Source organism: Lynx canadensis, chromosome D1, assembly GCF_007474595.2.
Source record: "Lynx canadensis isolate LIC74 chromosome D1, mLynCan4.pri.v2, whole genome shotgun sequence".
NCBI lineage: Eukaryota > Metazoa > Chordata > Mammalia > Carnivora > Felidae > Lynx > Lynx canadensis.
The window spans coordinates 4,074,463-4,090,423 of record NC_044312.2 but is presented as its reverse complement, the minus strand read 5'-3'; the positions used below and the strand labels follow the sequence as shown (position 1 = coordinate 4,090,423).

The 15,961-nt window shown below is 39.0% G+C and overlaps 1 protein-coding gene across 1 annotated transcript in view; it reads left to right on the top strand.

The window, feature by feature from the left end:
• The first annotated feature begins 13 nt into the window (after positions 1-13).
• Positions 14-15,961, top strand: part of KBTBD3 (kelch repeat and BTB domain containing 3) — a 34,101-nt gene continuing 18,153 nt past the window's right edge. Inside the window, exon 1 of the mRNA XM_030331639.1 lies at positions 14-111. The gene's annotated coding sequence lies outside the window, so the exon portion shown is untranslated. The remainder of the gene's footprint in view (positions 112-15,961) is intronic.

Below are 15,961 nucleotides of genomic sequence, written 5' to 3'. Positions count from 1 at the left end.
GCGCCACTCACACTCGGAGAAGCGCTAACAGGACAACGGTTCAGGCCAATCGCAGTGAGGCCTGTGGCGGCAGCGAGACTAGGGTGGAGACTTCGGAGACTGCAGTTGCAGGTGAGTGAGCTCTGGGGTCTGAGGGAGGAGTGGGATGGCAGCGCCTCGTTCTGGGGGCCCAGCGAAGGAGGGGATCCCCGGGGCTCCAGCCGCCCCTGTCAACCCTCCGTGTGCGCAGCCGGGCGGACGGCCGGGCTTTCCGCGGCGGAGAGGGCGCCGCACGGTGCCCCCGGGCTGCCTTGCTCGCCGCCCCGGGCCCCGCGGCGGGAGGGGGGCTGCGGCCCTGTGCCCCGCGCCAGGCGGCCCCGCCGACCCTCACTGTGTCCCGCGCCGGCCGGTCGGCCCCTCCGACCCCTGAGTGCAGCCGGGCGGGGACGGCCGGGCCTGGCCCAGAGCCCTGGGGACAGGGCACCTGCGGTATCGCGGCGCCGGCCTCCCTGCTCTCCAGGAGCGTCGGCACCGAGTTAGAGCCCCAGCAGCCTTCCTTCCAGGGCGGCCGAGGGTCAGATCGATGGCCTCTGCGCCCGCACCTGCCCCGGGGAGACTCTAGGTGACGCTTCTGCGAGAGTCCTCGTGACCAGAGCCCCTTGCGGGTATTGGCCCAGCGGAAAGTTGGCCTCTGCGGATGAATGTCAGAGCCCAACTTTGCGGTGCACTGAATGCTGTCCTCCGAGATTTGGCCGGGTCCCTCCTTCCTTTGTCGGCTGATGGAGGGCCAGCAGTCGTAATTCGCAGTTACCTAAGGATTCTTTCCATCCTCTTCTAGGTGGCTTCTATTCTGTTGTTTCCTATACTTGTTTCCGTTAACTTTTCCTGATACCGTGAGCCCTTTCCAGTCCTTTGCAAGTAGGTGGGATTTTGAACACACAACACACACATCCTCAAAGGGATGTAAAATAAATTACTGGCTTGATATATCAGCTTGGGTAGTACTGACCAAAAGCCTGTGTCAGGTGCCGTGTTTGAGATCCGCTTACTACCTGCAGAGAGCTTACAGTCTGGCAAGGCACGTAAAGCGTGTACAAAAAATCCGCAGTAAGTGACACGTAAAGGTGTGCAAAGCATAAGGTGTCTGTTAATACAACTGTCACCAATGATCATAACTCCTTTCTCCGCTTTTAACTTTATGTATCTAAGCATCCTATGATACCTTCTCCGCTCTTGTCTTTTTCAACTGATTTTTACAAAATTTCACCCTATTTTCTGTTTCTAAAACTTCTAGGTACATGGTCACATGTTCTGTGCAGTAGTGATTATTGTTACTGACGGAGAATCTGAGATCAGAAAGGGGATCTGTGGAATTAGGTAAATTCAGGTTAAGGAATGCATAGTTGATTCTTTTACCACGGAACTAAGCTCTGTATATTCATCCATAGAGCCTAATATGCAGACAGATCATGTGCTTATTCATACTTGCTCTCTCTGCCTAGAATATTCTCTCCTCCCGTCATCACATTCATTCCCCTGTATCATTCAGGTCTTGGCTCAGATGTCCTCCGAGAATCTCTCTGTACACCAGATCTCAACAGCTCACTCTCCCCACCCCCTGCCTCATTCCCAAGCCTGGTCCTATCCTGGGCACTCTTTATAGGTTTCTTTAATGGAATCCCCTTCCCTGTGTACTTTGTAAATTATTACTTATTCAAGGCTGAGGGCAAACCTTGCCTTGTCTTAAGGACTACCCCACAGTATGTTTTTGTTTGTTTGTTTTTAACTAATTAATTTGGCAACTCTTCTAGCACTACCTTATAATATCTATTATCCTGAATTATGTATGTGTGTTATCTTACAAATTAGGATGTAAGCTACTTGAGAGGGAATTTAATGCATACCTTGCCTCCTACAAATAGTATACATAAGTAAATGTTTTGATCAACCTTTACAATAGAGTTTACTCCGTTTATAAGCTAACACTGGCATTTATATTCGGTCTACCTTTATGTCCCTCATTTTTATCTTAAGGAAATATGAATGTGCCTAACTATATTCAGTAAACCCAAACATTTTGTTACAATATCTTTATTGCACTGGTCAGGGGGAAAAGAAGACTAAAATATTAGAGGTTCAGCAAATTTGTGAGTAATAGTCATCTTGCCAGATCTTGATCTGTGTCTTCTTATTGGGATCCTAAGAAAACTGTTCTTTTCCCACTTCTGTCACCGGTTCTCCGTGTGACTTTGGGTAAATAACGTAACCTCTTCCAAGGATCGATTTCAGTGGAAAGGTATCAAATGAAATCATCTCTAAGGTTCAGTGATTTTTGAGTGAATAATGTGCATTCAGCTTTTTACTGAGTCACCACTTAAACTTTATTCCATTGTAAAACTTAACTTTTCAAAACTTTAGCAAATAACTCCATGATTCTACCAGTTACTCAAGAAAGAAACCTTGATTTTTCTTTTCCCTCAATTTCCATGTCCAATCGATTCTATGTTCTACTGATTCTACTTCTAAAATAGAGCTAAAATCCATTTTTTTCTCTCTCCATTGTTAACATTGTGATCTAGCCTGCCATCATGTCTCACCTGCAGTACCGACTAGGTTTCGAGCCTGCAGGAGAAGGGAACGTTGTTTCCTGTGTCCTCCCTGTCATAAGCACTCCTCGGCTCCGAGTTAATCACGGTGCTGTCCGCGCCCCTGACTAGACAGGGAAGGAAGGAGACCAGCAAGATAGAAAACCTGAAGAGTGATGTGCCACAGACACTAGAGATGCGTGTTTCCAGAAGGGAGACTCGTTAGCAACGCGAATACCCCTGAGAAGTTCTCTAAAACGGGGAGAGAGAATTTAGCATTGCTGGCGGCAGCGTGGTGATACTGCCTCAGTCAGACGCCAGGGTGAAAGAGAGGAAGGGACGGTAGTGGGCTCACAAGGCAATTGGAGGCAAAGCTACTGCGGACTGTTTCTGGGTGGCGGAGAAGAAACATGGGATGGTAGCTGGAGGGTAATACAGGTTCAAAGGACAGATTTTTGTTTGTTTGATGTGTAAAATGGGAGACACTAAAACGTGTCCACTGATGGAATCTGTCCAACAGAATTGGAGAAAGTGTTGACGCAGCAGCGCGTGCGTGTGTGCGCACCGCTCTAAAGTGTACCGCAGAGTGGAGGACCCGGTGTCCGTTGTTTCTGGCTGTGTGCCCAGTTTCTAGAATAGTGCTTGCCAAAATACTAGCTACTCTGTAAACTTTCTAATATTTGAATAAATGAATGATGTGAATTCTATTGCCCTTTTTCTCTTAATTCTTCTTACAGCAACCAGGAAGATACTTTAAAAAGTAAATCAAATCATGTCACTGTCCAGCGCAAAGTCTCCCTTTGTTCCAACAGCACTTAGGGTGAAATCCCTGCTCCTCCTGGCCCATAGGACCTGCGTGAGGTGGCACTGGCCTCCGCAACATTCTTGCTCTTGTCAAACGGTTCCAGTGATGCTGGCCTCCTTTCGTTTCCTAAAACTGAAGGACCCCTCCCCACTTGAGGCCTTTCTACATGATTTCTCCCACCAACCCCTTACCTTCAGTGACACCTTCTCAGAAAGGCACGCCCTGACACAGTAGCGGACAGGAGCAAAAGCTCTGGGGCCAGGCCATCTGGGTCCAGGTCCACGCTTACTTGCTGTATGACCTTGAGCAAATTAAGCGCTCAAAGCCTCCTCTCCCCCTCCCTGTAAAGTGGGGACAGTAGCAGAATCTATGTTACACCGTTCTTCTGAAGATTAAAGAGTCTCTGAAGCATGTAGGACAGAACACACAGAGGAAGCACTATGGAAGTGTCACCACCATTACTATCTGAAGTTGAACATTCCCCATTGTTCGTTTTTATTCGCGTTTCCCAGCTCTTTCTTCACAGTATGGATAACGATGGATAATTTGTCAGTCTTTCTCATTACATAGTGACCACCGGGGAAAGCCAGGGTCACGACTGCCTCTGTTCTCCCTGCTTTCTTTAGTGTCTACCTCTGTACCTGGCATACAGTTAGCACTCTGTCGTAAGTGCTTATGAGAAGATGCCACCAATCACGTTCTGTTTTGAAACTCCGGTGACCAAATTCGATCACCGGAAGGCCAAACAGAAAGGGCCCACCCAGGTCAGTCACAGCACACACAGCACAGCTTTCTTTTCATACTGCGCTCCCATCAAATGGCACGTGCTATTCTTGTCACTACTTTCTATCAAGGTCTTATCACACTTGATTCTTGTACTTTTATTAATTTAACTATTTAAATCAAACTTTAGTGGAAGACATTAAAGGAAATAACGAGAATAGTTTTAAAAATTGACTCAATGTTTTGAGCACAGAGTAGTTTGTTGAAGTTGAGATGCAGTCTTACAAAATACACCATTGTTTTACGTGCCACTGAGAAAGAAAACAGTGCCATTTTTAACTCCGACACAACTCTTTATCGTGTCGAACTTTTCATACTTACGGAAAGCCCTTTTAAAAAATCACGTATCACCCTCTTACACACATAAAAAGCAAAATTAGCTGAGATGCTTGTAAAACAGTGCTTATAATTCACTTTCAACTCAGAATCTCAATGTCCATGTTTTTCTACATAAGGTCAGTCTCTGTAATCCAAGAGCATTAGTGACACATCATTTCATTTTTTTAATAACAAAAAAAATTTAATGTTTATTTTTGAGACAGAGAGAGAGAGACAGAGTGTGAGCAGGGGAGGAACAGAGAGAGAGGGAGATACAGAATCTGAAGCAGGCCCCATACAGGCTCTGAGCTGTCAGCACAGAGTCCAATGCTGGGATTGAACCCACCAACCGTCAGATCATGACCTGAGCCGAAGTCACGACTGAACCCCCCGATGCATCATTTCCTAAACGAGTATCCATTGTTATCTCCAGAGTTTTCTTTTAAATCACCAATACCCATTTTCCACATTTTGATGCACATACATATGTAATGACAGGTGTCATGACTGCTACCTGACCAAAAGCAATTATAAGATACCTGTCATTTTCAGATATGTTGAGTGTGAAAAAATGTGTGTCTTAAAATTAGTGAAATGTCATACTGAATTTGCAGAATATTTGAAGAAAAAAGTTGCCTTACAGATCTTTTACCAAGAATTGTTTTACAATTAATAATGTTATATTATTACTGAGTTTAACCATTAATATTGATATACCCCATGACAATATTAATTTTCATGATCTAATTTACAACAATACAATGTAATTGGGGTGTCTACTTTGCACATGAGGAAGCTAATGCCTCAGAGAGCCTCAACAGAGGTTACTAGAATAGTGATGGGCCATTTAGGACCCTGTTCTTGCAGCTCTAAGTCCTGCGGCTCTTTGTTGTTTGCAAAACACAGTAGGACTGCAAGTACAGATTTACTCCAACCAAAGTTAAGACATGAAGATTTCAGCTTCTTGGATTTTTCATTCTGGATTGAATTTAATGGCAGGGTTTATCTTTTAACAGCTTCATGAAAGTGGATACCTGTATATGACTCTAATATATTTAAGAATGTGTATTGGGGAATACTTGAAAATTTCTGTTAAAGTTTGCTTTTTGTTACCATGTGCAGACATAATCATTACTTTATACTTCCATCATTGGGTTCAATTCTTATTTATGAACAATAAACCTCAATAAGTGACTTAATCCAACACAAGAGCCAAATTAAATGCATGTTTTTAATGATAATAAAGTTAATGTTTGTGGTTGGGGTTTCTTAAATTTATTTTCTCAAGACATGTCATTATGCAGAAATACAGTTTTTATCATTTTGAAAGTCTTAAGTTTGGGTACCTTTTAGCTTTTTTGTTTTACATTCAATTTCTTTTAAAAAACTAAGTAACTACTTATACCAAAAAATAAAATGATTTTTCTTGGCATTTTTTAAGTGTTTTGAACAAGAAGAAAACTGGGATATTAAAATGGTTTCTAAATTGAATTTTTGTCTTTTAAATTTTGTTTTGAAATAATCACATATACATAAAGTTTTAAAAATAGTATAAAGCAATCTCATGTACCCTTCACCCAGTTTTCCCCATGGCTACATCTTACATAATTATTGTCCAATATCAAAATCAGGAATTTGACATTGGGCCACAGTTTGTGTGCAGTTTGATGTCATTTTTTTCACATGGGTACATTCCTGTAACTAATCAAGTTACAGATTATTACAAATCACGATAAAACTCTCCCTTGTGTTAACCCACCCTCCCACCCACACCAGAGTCCTCAGTCCCTGGAAACCACTAATCTGTTTTCTATGTAATTTTTCATGTCAAGAATATTACAGAAATAGAATCATACAGTATGTGACCTTGTGAGATTGCCTTTGTACACTCATCATAATGCTCTTGCAGTCCATCTAAGTTGTTAATGTATGTCAGTCGTTTGTTTCTTTTTAATACATTCCATGAGATGGACGTACCACAGTTTATATACTCATGCATATACTGGGCAACAATTTGGATATTTATAGTTTTTGAACATACATGTAAAGCTGCTATGAAAAGCCATATGCAGGTTTGTATTTCTCTAGGATAAATGCCCAGATCTATGGATAATATAGTGTATGTTTAGTTCCTCCCCCCACTTTTATTGAGATATAATTGATACATAACATTGTACTAGTTTTAGGTGTACAACACGATAGTTTGATATTTGTATATATTATGAAATGAATACCACAATAAGTTCAGTTAACATCCATCACCTCACATAATTAGAATTTCCTTCTTCTGAAGCTTTTAAGATTTACTTTCATAACAACTTTCAAATACAGAATACGGTGTTGTTACCTGTAGTCAAAATGCTGTACATTAGATCTCCAAAACTTCTTTCTTTTATAGCTGGAAATTTGTATAGTTTCACCTCCTTCACTCAGTTCCCCCATCCCCCACCCCCTCTGGCAAACAACGTGTTCTCAGTTTCCATGAGTTTTTTTTTTTCAACATTCCATATACAAGTGACATTATACAGTATTTGTCTTTATTATTTCACTTAGCATAATGCCCTCAAGGTCCATTTGTGCTGTCACAAATGGCAGAATTCCTTCTTTTTTAGGGCTAATATTTGTGTGTGTGTGTGTGTGTGTGTGTGTGTGTGTACCTCACGTTTTATTTATCCACTCATCAATCCACAGACATTTGTTTCCTTGTCTTGGTTACTGTAAATAATGCTGCAGTGGGGTGCAGATACCTCTTCAGGAGAGCAGTTTAGTTTCCTTTCGATATATACCTAGAAGTTGAATTAGATCATATAGCAGTTCTATTCTAAAATTGAGAGGAATCTCCTGTTTTCTACTATATTGGTTGCACCAATTCACATTCCCACCACAAGTATACAAGATACCCTTTTCTCCGTATCCTCAATAGCACTTGTTATTTCTTATCTTTTTGACAAAGGCCATACTGACAAGTGTGAGTTTCTATCTCGGGATTTTGATTAGCACCTTCCTGATGATTAGTGACATTGAACACCACTTCATGCATCTGTTAGCCATTTGAGTGTCTTTGGAACAAGGTCTGTTCACATTCCTTGCCCATTTTTAATTGGATTATTTGGAGGTTTTTGTGCTATTGAATTCTATAAGTTCCTTATATTTTTTGGATATTAACACTGTCAGATGTGCAGGCTGAGAATATGTTCTCCCAGTCTGTAGGTTGCCTTTTCATTTGGTTGATCACTTCTTTTACTGTGCAGAAGTTTTGCAGTTTGGTGTGGTTTCACTTGTTTATTTTTTGTTGTTGTTGCTTGTGCCTTACATGTCCTATCCAAACAATCACTGCTATTACCAATGTCAAGGAGCTTTTTCCCTAGTTTTCTCTCAGGAGTTTTTTTTGTTTTGTTTTTTTGTTTTTTAATTTTTTTTAATGTTTATTTATTTCTGAGACAGAGAGAGACAGACCATGAGTGGGGGAGGGGCAGAGAGAAAGGGAGACACAGAATCCGAAGGAGGCTCCAGGCTCTGAGCTGTCAGCACAGAGCCCCACATGGGGCTCGAATTCACAAACCGTGAGTTCATGACCTGAGCCGAAGTCAGACACTTCACCAGCTGAGTGACCCAGGCGCCCGTTTTCTTTATTTTAAATTTTAACTTGTTAGTGTATAGAAATACTACTGATTTTTGTATGTTGATTTTGTATCCTACAACTTTACTCAATTCATTTATTAGTTGCTATAGATATGTATATATATTTTTGGTGTAGTCTTGAAGATTTTCTATATATAAAATGCCATCTGCAAACAAAGACACTTTTTTTTTTCCTTTCCAATTCTGATTCCATTTATTTGTTTTTCTTGCCTGATTGCTCTAGCTAGAACTTCTAGTACTCTGTTGAATAGTGGTGACAGTGAACAACCTTCTCTTGGTCCTGATATTAGAGGAAAAGCTTTCACCCTCTCACCATTGACTTTGATGTTAGCTCTGCACTTCTAATATATGGCCTTTAGTATATTGAGAATTCTATGCTCACTTTCCTTCTGTCCCCAGTTAGTTGAAAATTTTTATCATGAATGGATGTTGAATTTTGTAATGTTTTTCTTTCCTGCATCTGTTAGGATGATCATACGATTTTTATCTTTCCATTAATGTGGTAAATTATTACATTTATTGATTTGCATATGTTAAACCACCCTTGCATCGTAGAGATGAATCCTGATTGATCGTAGTGTAGTCTATTATCCTTTTAATGTGCTGTTGGATTCAGTTTGCTAGTTATTTTGTTGAGACTTTTTGCATCTGTAGTCATCAGAGATGTTAGCCTGTAGGGTTTTGTTTTTTGGTTTGTTTGTCTTGTTTTTATAGTGGCCTTATAAAATGTGTTTAGAAGTATTCCCTACTCTTTAGCATTTTGGATACTAAAAGGATTGGTATTGATTCCTTTTTAAATGTTTGGTAAAATTCACCCATGAATCCATTTGGTCCTGGACTTTCCTTTGTTGGGAGGTTTTTGATTACTGATTCATCTTACAGTAATTAGTTTGTTCAGATTTTCTATTCATGATTCAGACTTGGTAGGTTGTATATTTCTATGAATTTATCTATTTCTTTTGAGATTTTAATTTGTGTATAATAGTACATAGTAGTTTCTTATGATACTTTGCATTTCTGTTGTATCACTTATAATATCTCCTCCTTCATTTATAATTTTATTTATTTGGGTGCTCAACCTCTCTTTAGTTAGGTAAAGGTTTATCAATTTTGTTCATATTTTCATAGAACCAACTCTTATTTTTGTTAGTTTTTCTGTTCTTTTCCTGATTTCTATTTCATTTCTTTCTGCTCTAATTTTTATTACGTCCTTAGTTCTGTTAATTTTGGACTTATTTTGTTATTCCTCATTCTTTAGGATGTAAAATTAGGCTGTTTATTTGGGGTCTTTTTCATGGTATTGTATTTATTGCTATAAATTATGCTCTCAGAACTGCTTTTGCTACATCCCATAAGTTTTAGTATGCTGTATTTTCATTTGTTTCATGATAATCTTTTATTTTCCTTTTAATTTCTTCTCTCATGCCTTGATTGTTCAGAACTGTGTTTAATTTTCATTTATTTGCTAATTTTCCTTTTTTTCCCCATTACTGATACCTGCTTTCATATGATCATGGCTGGAAAACATAGTGTAATTTCTGTCTTCTTAAATTTGCTAAGATTTGTATTATGGCCTAACATTTGCCCTATCCTAGACAATACTCTGTGTATCTGTCACTTAGGTCCTTTTGGTCTATAGTGTTGTTTAAATCTACTGATTCTCTGTTCGGATGATCTATCCATTATTCAGTGGAATGTTAAAGTCACCAATTATTATTTTAATACTGTTTATTTCTGTCCATTCTGTTAGTATTTGCTTCATACACTTAGGTGCTCTGATATTGGGTGCATAAATATTTACAATTACACATTCTTAATGGATTGACTCCATTATCATTATATAATGACTTTATCTCTTGACTACTTTTTAGCTTAAAGTCTCTTCTGATATAACATCCCTGCTTTCTTTTGGTTACCATTTGTGTGAAATACCTTTTCCCATTCCTTCACTTTCAGTCTACATGTGTCTTTAAAGCAGCAGTGAGTCTCTTGTAGGCAGCACATCATTGGATCTTATATTTTTATCCATTCAGCCATCCTGTCTTTTGATTGGAGAATTTGATCCATTTGTGTTTAATTATTAATAGGTAAAGACTTATTATTGCCATTTTGTTTAACCATGTTCTGTTTCCTAGATGCTTTGTTGCTTCTTTGTGGTTTGATGACTGTTAGAGCAATATTTTGTCACTCTTTAATCATAGTCTTTTTGTGACTACTACAGGGTTTTCCTTTTTGGTTACCATGAGGCTTATATAAAAGATACTTATGATGTTCTGTTTTAAGTTGATAACAGTTTTAATAGCATAAACTTTAAATTTTTATTTCTCCCCTCACAGTTTAGATTGTTAATGTTTCAGTTTATACATATAAATATGCATATATACATGTATGTATGTATTAAAATTTTTTATTTTTAAGTAATCTCTACATCCAATGTGGGGCTCAAACTCACAACCCTGAGATCAGGTGTCACATGCGCCATTGACTGAGCCAGCCAGGCACCTCATAGTTTACTTATATTTTGTGTTGTGTATCCAGTAACAAATTTTTGTAGTTATGATTACTTTTAATGTTTATTTTTTAACTTTTTAATTTAGAGTTGTAAATGAATTGAAATAATTGAGATTAGTTTTCTACATATTCATATGTTTTTATGATGTTAATTAGCATCATTTTATTTGGCACGTGGGTGGCTCAATCAGTTGAGCATCCAACTTCAGTTCAGGTCATGATCTCATGGTTCGTGGGTTCGAGCCCCGCGTTGCACTCTATGTTGACAGCTCGGAGCCTGGAGCCTGCTTCGGAGTCTTCTCCCTCTCTCTGTGCTTCCCCTACTCATGCTCTGTCTCTCTCTCTCTCTCTCTCTCTCTCAAACATAAATAAATATTAAAAAAAAAGAGAGGACTACCTTTAGTATTTCTTATAAGTCAGGTATATTGATGATGAACTTCCTTTAGTTTGAGAAATTCTTTACGTCTCATTCATTTCTGGAAGACTGCTTCACCAGCTATACTATGGTCAGCTGACAGTTTTTGTTTCTCCTCCAATATTTTGAATATATCACCCCATTCTCTCCTGGCTGAAAAGTTTCTGAGAAATCTGTGCATAGTCTTATGGGAGGGGAGGAGGTCCCTTGTACATGATATGTCACTCTTGCTGCTTTCAAAATTCTTTGTCTTTGACTTTTGACAATTATGTCTCCCTGTGTAGCTGTTTAGGGGTTCAACCTATTTGGGTCCTTTGGGCATCATTACTCTGATATCCATTCCTCGTGATATCCTTCCTCATGTTTGGGAAGTTTTCAGCCATTATGGTTTTAAAAATCTTTCTGTCCTTTTTTCATTCTCTTCTCCTGGGATTCTTATAATGCATATATTGTTCTTTTAGTGGTGTCCACTGAGGCCCACAGGCTTTCTTTACTCTTTTTAATTTTTTCTTCTTTTTGCTATTCTGACTGGATAATTTCAAATGCCCTACTTTATAGTTCACTGATTCTTTTACTTGATGGAGTCTGCTGTTGAAGCGCTCCATTGAATTCTTCATGTCAGTCACTGAATTCTTCAGCTTTAGAATTTCTCTCTCTCTTTTTTTTTTTTTAATTTTTTTTTTAATTTTTTTTCAACGTTTATTTATTTTTTGGGACAGAAAGAGACAGAGCATGAACGGGGGAGGGGCAGAGAGAGAGGGAGACACAGAATCGGAAACAGGCTCCAGGCTCTGAGCCATCAGCCCAGAGCCCGACGCGGGGCTCGAACTCACGGACCGCGAGATCGTGACCTGGCTGAAGTCGGACGCTTAACCGACTGCGCCACCCAGGCGCCCCACTCTCTCTCTCTTTCTTTTCCCCTTCCCTGTCTCCCTCACTCCCCCTCCGTCCCTTCCTTCCTTTTTTTCCTTCCTCCCCTCATTCCTTTCTTTCTTTTCCTCCCTTCCTTCCTCCCTTCCTTCATTCATGATTTGTTTCTTTGTTGAATGTCTCCTTTTATTCATGCATTATTTCCCTAATCTTATTTAGTTATTTGTGTTTTCTTGTAGTCCGCTTAACTTCTTTAAGAGGAATATTCTGAATTCTTTGCAGTTTATAGAGCTCCCATTTCCTTAGGGTCAGTTATTGGGGCTTTATTACTTTCATGTAGTGATGTCATTGTTTACCTGATTCTTCATAACCCTTGATTCTTTGTGTTGGGATCTATACATTTGAGTAAGCAGTCTCCTCTTCCACATTTTACAGGTCTTCTCCAAAGACAGTCTTTCACCAGTCAGTTCACCTCGGTTCTGGACTGGTCGGCTGGCAGCATTCTTGGTCAAGTGGGGGTTGCTATCAGGGCTTTCTATTTGGGAAAGGAGGCTGCCTGAGCCCTGAGGTCAGACTTGGTGCCGATGGCTGGAAACTGTTGGTTTCCTGCCCATGCGCAGCTGTGGGATGGGCTCTGTGGCTGCATGGATTCTCTGGTTAAACTTCCTACTCAGGCCGACTGGGTGCTACACTCAACAGTTAGGCAGGGCTGCAAAGGTGCTTCCTTGCCTGAGTGGAGTTGTACAACAGGCTCCACAGCCCTTTAGCTTGATGGCCAGGGGCCTGAATCCAGCAGAGAGCTGCTCACCAAACTCCTTGCTCAGACACTACTGCCAGCTTTGCTGTGAAGGTGGAAAGAGCTGCTGGCTTGGCTGTCTGCTCACCTGCTGCGGTAAGCTTGGCTACAGGTTGGGCTCTACAACTTCCCAGGTGCTCTGGTGAGGCTTGCTTGTTGGGCAGGGCTGGAAACTGTATTCAGTGCAAGGCAGGGCTTCACATTTGGGCCACGTAACAGCCTTCACAGCCAGTTAGGCTTGGTAGTCAGGGACTTCAATCAGGCAAAACACGCTGAGCTCTCTGGCCAGACGGGTTCACCAGCTGGGCTCTGCAGACCGGCAGAGATGTTGCTAGGTGCTGCTCTCAAGTGCTGCTGAGCTGTTCAGTTTCGCAGATGCTCTGCTCAGGTTTCTCGGTGAAGCTGGGCTGGGGGCTGCACTCAGCAGTGAGCAGGACTAAGATTTAGCTGTTCTGCCAGGCAGGGTGGCAGGACAGGCTCCGAGGCCAGCAGGACTGGTTGTCGGGGTCTTGAATCAGGCACAACTACACACTGGGTTCCCTGGTCAGATGGGGTCACGATCTTGTGGTTAGCTTAAGAAACAGCCAAATAATTTCCACTGTCAACATGTGAATGATATGGTATCTCGGTGCCCTCTCAATCATCTGATGTTACCAATATTTTTTTATTAGCCATTCTAATGGATGGGGGTGATATTTCATTGTGGTCTTAATTTTGTATTTCCATGATTAATGATATTAAACATATCTTCATGTGTTCATCTCTTGATTTTCTTTGGTAAAATACCTCTTCCTATCTTTGCCCCCTTTTTAATTGAATTGTTTTTTTACTGATGGATTTTGAGAATTCTTTATACTAATAGATATCAATCTTTTTTCAAATTTCATTTGCAACTATTTTCTCCCAGGCTGTAGATGGTCTTTTCATCCTCTTAACAGGATCTTTCACAGAGGAAATGAAACATACTCAGTTTTGATAACATTCAAGTAACATTTTTCTCTGTTTTATGAAGTGTGCTTTTAATGTCATAGATCTAAAACTCATTGACTAACCCTTTGCCACGAAGATTTTCTCCTATATTCTAAAAGTTTTAGTTTTTACATTGCACATTTAAGCCTATGATCCATTTTGAGTTAATTTTTGTATTAAATGTGATATTTAGATCAAGGTTCACTTTTTTGCCTGTGAATATTCATTTGCTTCAACACTATTTGTTAAGAGATTATCTTTACACTATTGAATTGCTTTTGAGCTGTGTCATAAATTGGTTGATTTTACTTGAATGGGGCTATTTATTAATTATATATTCTGTTCCACTGATCTGTGTGTCAGTCTTTCTCCAATATCACAGTTTGATTAATGAAGCTATATAATAAGTATTGAAATCAGGTAGACTGACTCTTCCAACATTACTGTTATTTTTCAAAACTGTGTTAGCTGTTTTATTTCCTTGTCTCTCCATAGAAGTTTTAGAATAATCCATGTCTACAAAAAGATCTTACTGAGATTTTGATAGGAATTGTGTTAAATCTGCACATCAGTATAGGGAGAATTGACATATTTACTATGTTGATTTTTCCAGTTTATGAACATGGTACAATCTGACAATTTATTTAGGCCTCTTTGGTTTCTTTTATCAGCATTTTGTAGTCGCAGTGTATAAGTCTTATACTCGTTTCAGTAGATTTTATATCCAAGTCTTGTCTTTCTTTTCCTTTCCTTTTCCTTTTCCTTTCCTGCTATTGTAAATGGTATTATAATTTAAACTTTGGCTTCCATGTGTTGATTGCTAGTTTATAGAAGAAACATTGATTTTGTATGTTGCTCCTATATCCTGTGGCATTGCTGAACTCCTTTATTAGATGTATGTATATTTTGTAGGTTACTTGGGATTTTCTATGTAGACAATCTTATCATCTGTAAGTATAGAGGCAGTTTGTTCCTTTCAAATGTATAAGCCTCTTGTAGAATTTTGTTGCCTCAGTGTGCTGGCAAGGACTGCCAGTACCATGATGAATAGCAAAGGTAAGAGTGGACATACTTGCCATTTTCATTATAGAGCAAAAGCGTTCAGTCTCTTACCATTTAGTATAATGTTAGCTATAGATTTTTTATAGATATTCTTTATCAAGTTGAGGAAGTTCTTCTCTGTTCTTTGCTGAAAGGTTTTCTCGTGAATAAAAGTGGGATTTCTCAATGATTTTACTGTGTCAATTGACACAGTTACATGATTTTTCTTTTTCATTTTGTTTCAACACGGGATTACATTAATTGATATTTGAATATTGAACCACCCTTACATCCTGGGATAAAACTACTTGGTCTTGGTCTTGTGCATAATTCGTTTTAGATACTGCTGAATTATTTTTCCTGATTTTTAAAAATTTATATATTTATGAGGGATATTGATCTGTGGTTTTGTTTTTCCCTTTCTTTGTTTTTGTATTGTCTTGGTCTGGGGTACCACATTAGTACTGACTTCATAAAATTACTTGGGAAGTGTACCTTCCTCTTCTGTATTCTGGAGGAAATTATATAGATTTGGTATTAACTTTTAAAAAACTTTTGGTGAATTTAATTCCCTTAATAAGAAATTACAGGGCTGTTCAAATTTTATATTTTATCTTGAGTGAGTTGTGGTAATGTGTGGATTTTTGAGGAATTAGTCCATTTCATCTGCCCTACTGAATTATTACATGTAGAGTTGTTTCTAGTATTCCTTTCTTTATCCTTCTGATTAACTTCAAGGTGTGTAGTGATTCCCCTATTGTATTCCTGACATTAGTAATTTATGTCTTCTCTTTTTTGTTCTTTGTCAGTCTTGCTAGAGGTTTGTCTATTTTGTCAACCTTTCAAAGAATAAGTTCTTTATTTCCTTTGCAGTTTTCTATTTTGAATTTTGTAGATTTCTTCTCTTTATCATTTCCTTTAACCTGTCTACATTGAGTTTGCATTACATATATTTGTTATATACTATATACACACCATATATAATATATATATATGTGTGTACATATGTATATATACACACATATACACACATATATATGTAATACTTAGAACAACCACTAAAATGTCCATACAAAGAGATATGCTTAGTCACTATAGCCAAATCAAAATGGAATTTAAAAAGGTTCAAGTAACCCAAAGGAAGGCAGAAAGAATAAAGATAAATTAAAAATAGAGAAACATAAAACAACCAACCAAAAAGCAGCCCTAAGTATTACCATATCAATAACTGCACTAAATATAAGTGG